Source organism: Engraulis encrasicolus, chromosome 21 (assembly GCF_034702125.1).
Source record: "Engraulis encrasicolus isolate BLACKSEA-1 chromosome 21, IST_EnEncr_1.0, whole genome shotgun sequence".
Classification (NCBI taxonomy): Eukaryota; Metazoa; Chordata; class Actinopteri; order Clupeiformes; family Engraulidae; genus Engraulis; species Engraulis encrasicolus.
The window spans coordinates 2,268,581-2,277,812 of NC_085877.1; positions in this window are offsets into that span (position 1 = coordinate 2,268,581).

Below are 9,232 nucleotides of genomic sequence, written 5' to 3' on the forward strand. Positions count from 1 at the left end.
CTCATTAACCTTGACACTGGAGTTGTCATGTGAAAATAACACTATATGCTAATACAGTTACAGTATGCTAATTTCTGCATTCAGGACCAAGACCATTTGCATAATATTCTGAACATCTTTTCTTTACTCCTGTGTGCACTCCTTTTCTTATTGTATCCTTATTAAAAAGTTTGAGCTACTGTACTTATTATTCATATACAGCAGGACACATGCAGGCATACACACAGCCTCAGACAAAGGAAGCAAGATAGAAGAATACAATCTGCTAAGCAGTGTTGGCAGTTTGAGTTAAGATGTGGGGATGGCTGGGATAGGTAGGAAGATGGAACAATCAGGCCCTGGAATGAGCTGCTGACTGTGGCCAAGGGAGTGGAGCAGGGCTCTCTCTGGGTCCCACAACACATTGTGTCTTCCAGCTGCTAATATCATGTCTTTGATATCTCTCTCTCTCTCTCTCTCTCTCTCTCTCTCTCTCTCTCTCTCTCTCTCTCTCTCTCTCTCTCTCTCTCTCTCTCTCTCTCTCTCTCTCTCTCTCTCTCTCTCTCTCTCTCTCTCTCTCTCTCTCTCAGGATGGAACGCCAGTGACCCTTACATCCAATTAGACGGTTAAGTCAATTATGAAATTCCAACTGTATTCCTCCACCTTCTTACCTCTTCCTTTGCTCCATCTCTTTTCATCTACCTCTCTCTTGCTCTCAGGCTCATATCCCTGTGTGTGTTTTGGAGAAGCCAGAGTCTATCCTCTCATGCACCACTCCTTTTCCGTCCTCTTCCAGGTAGGATGATCCTGACGTTATGTTTCAGTGCCTTATGTGTGTGTGCGTGCGTGCGTCCTTGCGTGCGTGTGCGTGTATCAGTGAATGAGCATCCTCTAATAGTTGCTTTGGCTCAGAATTTTCAGGTCACACCCTTAACTCTCCCATGGCTCAAATGCCTTTGAACAAGCCATCGATCCCCACATTTAATCAGGGACTCAAGGAACAATGCCTTGTACAAATACACATAATTTAAGTACAATACAATACAGACAAACACACACACACACACACACACGTGCGTGCGCGCACGCGCGCACGCGCACACACACACACACACACACACACACACACACACACACACACACACACACACACACACACACACACACACACACACACACACACACACTGAACACCCACATGTTAAAGTGCATCACAAGAGTCAACCGTGTCCTCAAGGCTTGTATTAGGACCTGAGCAAGACAAGTATGAGACTGGCGACAGACAGACTTTGATGTACGTACCTAGCACTGCACTTCTCATGCACTTGTTTCACCTTTAACAATTAATTTGTCCTTTCCCATTTCTCTCAACTCTCCTGCAGCACCACTAACAAGCCATAGAGAGAGCCGTGAAACCCAGTAATAGAAGCAATTCTCAGCGTGTGCTGCTATAGGCCAATTTTAGCTGGAAGGCGGAAGCCTTTATAAATTAAGCTGTTCTGTAGCCACTGACTGCAGGCATGACTCACTGTTAATTAACTCAGCAGTGCGTTTGGGAAATCTTTTAATGTTCTTTTTCTAGAAGCACAGCAGCACATAGAAAAAAATGGTGAAGAACTTGTAAGAATTTTACACCGTCTCAACAAATGCATAAAACAACAATGTAAAGTTCTCTTACCATTTTTTCCACATGGGTTTGCTCTTTTTTGTTGGTAAGGATGAACATTTTCCTGATATTTGTAAGAATAGTCTATGAGGGACTGTATGCTTTAGCCGTTTCAAAAATCTTTTAGAATTCATAGAAAAAAATTGTGTATGATTTAATATATCCTTTCCATATGGGCATTCATTTCGGTTTCTTGGTCACATAGAGTCATTACACACAGATTTTAACTCCTATGATACTAAATATTTCAGTATTTTCTTTGCTGTTAAGTGCAGATATAAGGAGGACTGACTATACAAAAACACATTTTCGTCCCTTTCCTCCCAATGATGTTCATCTCCCAGGTGCATCTGGACTTGGCAGAGCCAGCATCTCTGCGGCCTCTGCAGTATGGCAATGCAGCACTTAGCGCTCCCTACTTCTCTCCTCCTCTCTTTCTCTCCCTCTCACTGTCTTTCTCTCTTCCCGTCTTTCAGTCCCTCTCACTTTCTCTCTCTCCTCTCCCCTTTCTCTTCCTGTTTTCCCCTCAGTCTCTCTCTCTCTCTCTCTCTCTCTCTCTCTCTCTCTCTCTCTCTCTCTCTCTCTCTCTCTCTCTCTATCTCTCTTTCCATCTCAGAGTCTCTTTCTACTCCCCTCACACTGCATCTTCACACCTCCAGACTCTTCAGCAGTGTCTTTCTCACTACCATCTAATTGCTGGCACCTTCCTCGCGATGTGTTAATTATTCTCAGGCTCCGTCGCTGTGCTTTTTTCGTCTCTCTCAAAGTGCCTCTAACTCCACAAGGGGTCCAAGGGTGTCAGGTTCTCTTAAGTTCACGAGCATCTCTGCACCTCACAGCAAAGAGCAAGATCGATGCCAAAGACAAAGCCATTTCCCTTTTGCCCAAAGCTTTCGAAAGCAGTGAAGTTAAGCACATAGTAGCCCAGTGCACTCTCTCTCTCTCTCTCTCTCTCTCTCTCTCTCTCTCTCTCTCTCTCTCTCTCTCTCTCTCTCTCTCTCTCTCTCTCTCTCTCTCTCTCTCTCTCTCTCTCTCTCTGTCTCTCTCACTCACATCCACAGCCTGTAGCTATTACCTATTGTTATGGGCAAGAGAGAAAGACATTAAAACAGAGGACAGGGGAGGGGAGGTGCTGAGAGGGAGCTGCCTGTCACCTCCAAAATATTTATAGAGAACAGAAGAAAAAAATCATGGCATTTCAATCATAAATGAAGTGGTATTTGGCTGTCAATGCCTTTGCCCTGAAAAACGTTGTTCCCCATTATTGTACTTGACTGACTTTGTAGAATTCATTTATTGAAAGTTTTAAATAATTCAATTTTCCTTTGGTAACGCTGTCTTCTCTAAGCCTGTTAAGTCTGTTTTTTTTCTCACATTTCTTCATAATTACTCTTTGCCCTACTTCTCTTTCTTTTCTAAATCATCATTGTTCTTTTCTTTTTCCTCATCCGTTTTTCTCTTCATATTAATTTTTCTCTCCATCCTTTTCATTCCTATTTTTCTCCATCACCCTCTTTTCCTCTTCTCTTGATCATTTCCTTACTTTCTTCTTTTCTCTCTAGTGCATTTTCTTCCTTTCTTTTTTATTATCTGTGGCTTCTCCATATTTCTCTGCCTTTTTATATATTTTTGCCTATATCTTTCTCTCTCTTTTCCTCTTGCCTCATTCTTCCTCTCTCTGCGTTTGTTTTTTTCTCTCTCTTGCCGTCTCTCTCCCTTCCCTCATTGTGATTCTCTCTTCTGCCCTCTACTCTGCTCTAGTCAATGATGAAGCAGATACCAGCTCACGCATGCTATCGATGTTTCGTACATACACATGCCGTCATCTGACGCAAATGTACAACTCATGGCATGCAGAGGTCTGTAAAAATGTGTGTGCGCGTGCCTGTGTAATAAAAATGTAAGTGTGTGTATGTGTCTGTGCGTGCCTGTGCGTGTGTGTGTCCGCATTCACAGACACTCACAAACACACTCACTTAACATACAAAGGCATGCACCCACAAGCTGAGAGTTACTCATGTCAGCTCAGACAGCTGAAAGGCATACAGAGGTCTGTAAAAAGTGTGTGTGTGTGTGCGTGTGTGCGTGAGTGTGTGCGTGCACGTGCGTGCCTGTATGTGTGAGTGTCTGTGTGTGTCCCCGCATTCACAGACACTCGCAAACACACTCACTCAATATACAAAGGCATGCACCCACAAGCTGAGAGTTACTCACGTCAGCTCAGACAGCTGAAAGGCATCTCACGCCCACATTCACAGACATGTGTCAACTGATGGAAGAACATCCTGACAACAAGCTCACAGATGACCTGCTTCTCAAACATGGTACATGATGGATGAGACGAGACTTTTTCTTTTTTGTTTTCTTTCTTTTTTTCTGAACAAATCCACTTCCAACCACCAGGGTTTGCATGGAGCAGCACCTGCAAGTGAATAATGGCAGCTGTAAAGACTGAATCTTCATAACAGCTCGGAAATGACATGGCTCTGTGCAATACAGGTACTGTAATTAAGGGTAGTTTACCGCTTTACCTGTCATCTTGATGTGCCATTATGTCATTTTTTCCCACCTGCAGGTCAATGAGTCGTTGAGGCAGTCTGTCAATCAACCGACATGATGAAAACGTCATGATTAATTCAAGAAAGAGGTGTTGACACACTCTATATACTGCAAAATGTACTCTGTGTATGAGGGCAGTGCAATGCCCATATTACATACAGTGAGGAGAATAAGTATTTGATCCCTTGCTGATTTTGTTGGTTTGCTCACTAATGAAGACATGATCATTCTATAATATTAATGATAAAATGTATTCTAATATAGAGAGACAGAATATCAAAAAGAAAATCTAGAAAATAACTTTGAAGAATATATTTTAATTGATTTGTATTCCATTGAGGAAAATAAGTATTTGACCCCTCTAGTCAATGAAGACAAAATACTTGGTGGCAAAGCCCTTGTTTTCTCATACAGAGGTCAGATGTTTCTTTCAGTTAATGACAATGTTTGTGGATATATTAGAAATGATTTTTGCCCACTTTTCTTTGCAGATCATCTCTAAATCACTTAAGTTGTATGACTGTAGCTTGCCAAATGGGAGCTTCTGTTCCCTTCACAGGATTATTATAGGGTTAATGTTTGGAAACTGTCTAGGCCACTTCATGACCTTAATGTGCTTCTGCTTGAGCTACTCCTTTGTTGCTTGGGCTGTATGTTATGGATTATTATCATTTTGGGAGGCCAATCCATGACCCACCTTCAGTCTAGTTTTGGTGGGAAAGAGGTTGGCATGCAGCATTGTACGTTTACATGTCTCCCTCCATCCATTTCTTGACGATGTGAAGTTGTCCTGTGTCTTGGCCAGGCAAACAACCTCAAAACATAATGTTACCACTTTCATTTATGATGTTGAAGAAGGTGTTGTTCTTGGGATCATAGGCAGCATTTCTCTTCCTCCAAACACATCGAGTTGTGTTAATGCCAAACAGTTTGATTTTGGTGTCATCTGATTCCAGCACCTCCCAATCATATCCTAATCCAGTTTGACGTTCATTGGCAAACCTCAGGTGAGCCTGAACAGGTTCCTTCTGAAGCCGGGGTACCATACATGCACTGCAGGATTTTAATCCGCTGTGGTATCAAGTGTTTCCAATAGTTTTCTTAGTGATTGAGGTCCCAGCTGCCTTGGGATCATTTCCTAGCTCCTCCCATACAGTTTTAAGGTGCTTTATCTCCTTTTTTTCTGGTTATTAAATTCCCACAAGGTCAAATCTTGTATGGAACCAGAGACAGGCCTAAGATTGATGATTGATGATCATTTTGTATGTCCTAAAATTGGGAAGAAATGCACCAACAGTTTGCTCTTTAATATCCAGGAGCCCATTTCAGCCTTGTTGAGTTCTAAAATCTTGTCCCTGACATCCTTTGAAAGCTTTTTGGTCTGTCCCATGTTGGCGAGTTTAGTTTGATTGATTGACTCATTCTATGGACTGATTCTGCAGATTCAATGTGTCTTTTGTGCAGGTTACTATTAACAGGTGTGTTCAATTCAGATAACAAGTTAATTGGAAGTGCCATTTGATCTGCGGGATCAGAACTCTTAATGGTTGGCAGGGGATCAAATACTTATTTCCCTCAATTAAATATACATCAATTATTATATATTCTTCAGAGTTAATTTCTGGATTTTCTTTTCGATATTCTGTCTCTCCATATTAGAATACATATTATCATTAACATTAAAGACTGATCATGTCTTAATTAGTGGGCAAACCAACAAAATCAGCAAGGGATCAAATACTTATTCTCCTCACTGTACGTAGTCAACTTTGTGCATATACTGTATAGTCAACAGTGTTACAAAAAAAGTAAAATGTAACACTTTTTAAATACAATTTAGATGTTGAATTAACCCTGCTAAATTTACTTGGTTAATGAACTCCCTTCATACACAATTTGCATTCAGAAACAACCTTTCATCTCACAGTGCTTAAGGGCTTATGAGTGGATGAGCCTTAAGTCCTTAGTCAGCTCATCCTGGAAGTGGACATCACATAAAACATTCAGGAAGTGAAGAACATGCTGCATGTTGCATGTTGCGTATCACCATTTCCTAGACCAGCTGATCCTAATGAACACACAAATCATTAGACATGTGTCAGGATTAGTGAAGTCAATAAAGTCGCCTTTTAAGTGTGACCTACACACGTCAACAGAGGCCAACTCCCTGCCCTGATTCTGCACACTGATGGAATATGAAATAAGAATAATGCTTAACCTCTGGATGAAACAGTCAGTGGCATTGCATGTACATGTAATATTTAGGGGGGAATCTACTATGGTCCACCATGCTGAATGGAAGTATAGCAAACTGCTGATTAGGACCGGAGAAGACAGGACATGTGCATGGTGTGTGGTGTGTGGTGTGTGTGTGTGTGTGTGTGTGTGTGTGTGTGTGTGTGTGTGTGTGTGTGTGTGTGTGTGTGTGTGTGTGTGTGTGTGCGCTTACGTGTGTGTGTGTGTGTGTGTGTGTGTGTGTGTGTGTGTGTGTGCGCTTACGTGTGTGTGTGTGTGTGTGTGTGCTTACGTGTGTGTGTGTGTGTGTGTGCGTGCGTGTGTGCGTGCGTGTGTGTTGGGGGGGGGGGGGCAGTGTAGTGTGAATGATGATGTATGGTCAACCACAGCTCAGCATTTGGTGGAAGTTGCCACCACTGCAAAAGCTTTGAATTGCCACCTACCTGCCTACCGTGCATTTTCACTCCAGCCAACAGCCTCATTTAGCACTAGTCAGTTTCTGCACTGTGCCCCTAGTCTAGCTTCATCAGCCAGTATGAAATGTGCTGTGCACAGGCCAGTTGCACCTTTGAGAAGTATTATGGACGACACACTCATAGTTGTTAACAGGTCACAGATCAGGAAGCTTTACCTGTCCCACTCTTTTAACCTCTGATTCGTCATGCGTGAAGACACCGAGACAATAAACACAACCACATGCACTGACAATAGGAAAGTGTCTTGTTTGAAAACTGTTTCAGTGCTTAATGAACTGATACATCAAGAAAGCTATTGTCCTTTTACCATAAGTCCTCATTTCTTCTGTGTCTTGGTGACACTAGTGCTCCCATCAACGCCTCCTGATAAGTTGTCTGTGTGCAGCAGAAGACATTAGCTCCAGGCGATTTCCCCATATTCAAATCAAGCTCCCCCGGGCATCACAGTAAAGGGCATCACATACTGAGTCCTTCCAGCCAGAATGAAATGCACTGTGCACAGGCCAGTTTGCATCGCTTAGCTGTAGTTTAGATGACACATTTACAGTTGTTGACCACAGGTCACAGATCATCTTTACCTGTCTCACACTCTTTTAACCTCTGATCTGTCATGCATGAAGACACAGAGACAAGAGAAACTGTTAACAGGAAAGCATCCTTTTTAAAAAACCACCTCAGTGCTTAATTACCTGGTCTTTTGTTATAAATATTAGTTTTTGCTTCTAGTGTCTTGATGACACCATTGGTTCCATCCTAATAAACTGTCTGTGTGCAGCAAAAGCAACACGCCATTAGTTTCAGGCAATTTCCCCATACTGAATTCAAGCTCCCCCGGGCTTAATTGGTAATTGGATAATTTGACACTAATTTAGCATAGATGTTTGTTCCTATGCAAATGAGCTGTGCATTCTGTGGGGCACCCAAGATTAGCTAAAATAGATTGGGTGTTGTTTTTACCCCATGCCACAACATCCCTCTTTTGCTGCTTTTTTCAAAAGTGTACTCTTGTCGACGTGGCAAAACATAATATGGGGCCGTAAAACAAAGAAAGAAGAAATGGAAAAACAAAATTCATCCTGACTGTCGTTCTCCCTTTCAAATCCAGTACCGCTTTAAGAAGCCGCCCTGAAAATAACAGAATCAAGCAGGTAGTCGGCAGGTAGAGGCCAGCTATTCGGCCCCTTCCCCTACCTTCATCAATCAATCAATCAATCAATCAATCAATCAATCAATCAATCAATCAATCAATCAATCAATCAATCAATCAATCAATCAATCAATCACTCACTCACTCAATCAAAACATATTTATATAGCATATATAACAGTTGTGTAACAGCTCAATGTCCTTTCAAATTCACATTCACACATTCACACACCAGTTCTGGAGGCTGCCATAGTCACAAACCATGCTGAAAAACCCATGAATTGATTAACCATGATCCATGGTTAGTCGGGAACCACGGTTTCATGGTTTCTATGGATAAGCCACAGTAATACTATGGTTGGTTCAGAGTACTTGCCAGTCACCAACAGATTTACGTAACTGTCAGTTTGGAGTGGACTCTTCCTCTAAGCACCCTGTTTTTAGTTTGCTAGTGCTCCTGGAGGATGTTGTGCTTGATTCAGTAGTAATATCCTGTCTCTGCATCTGTGAAGCTGAACGCAGATGTTTAAACACTTGACCCAGAAACCCAGTGACCCTCCTCGGACACAAAAGGCCCAGTGTGTGTGTCTGCGTGTGTGTGTGCATGTGTGTGTGTGCTTCAGGCTTGGCATTGTAGTAATGGAATCCTCTCATGGGGGCTCCGTCTGGCTTCACGTCTGATGAATGCTTACCGTCCGCAGGCACAGTAACGGAGGAAATTACCCCTCAGAGAACAGAGCTAAATTAGTCTTTTAGCTAATTCTCTCTCTCTCTCTCTCTCTCTCTCTCTCTCTCTCTCTCTCTCTCTCTCTCTCTCTCTCTCTCTCTCTCTCTCTCTCTCTCTCTCTCTCTTTCCTACTCCTTTTCCCATTACAGTATGTGTATTTTATGTTCAATATTTCTCTGCCCAGGTGTCCTTCACTTTTGCTTGTCAGGCTATGTTTCCTTTTCCACATTTTGGCAAGTAAAAACATTGGGGGCCCCATCCCATGTCTGTCTTCTGTTATGCTGGAGTACTTCTCTGCTCTTAATGTGACAGGAATTGGGAAAACAACCATCTGTCTCTCCACCACCCCCTCTGTCTCCCAACAGGATCACTGCTTACATCGACATGGACGAGTGCAAGGCCATCAAGACTCCTGGGTAGCCCTCAGCACATGTTCAGTAATA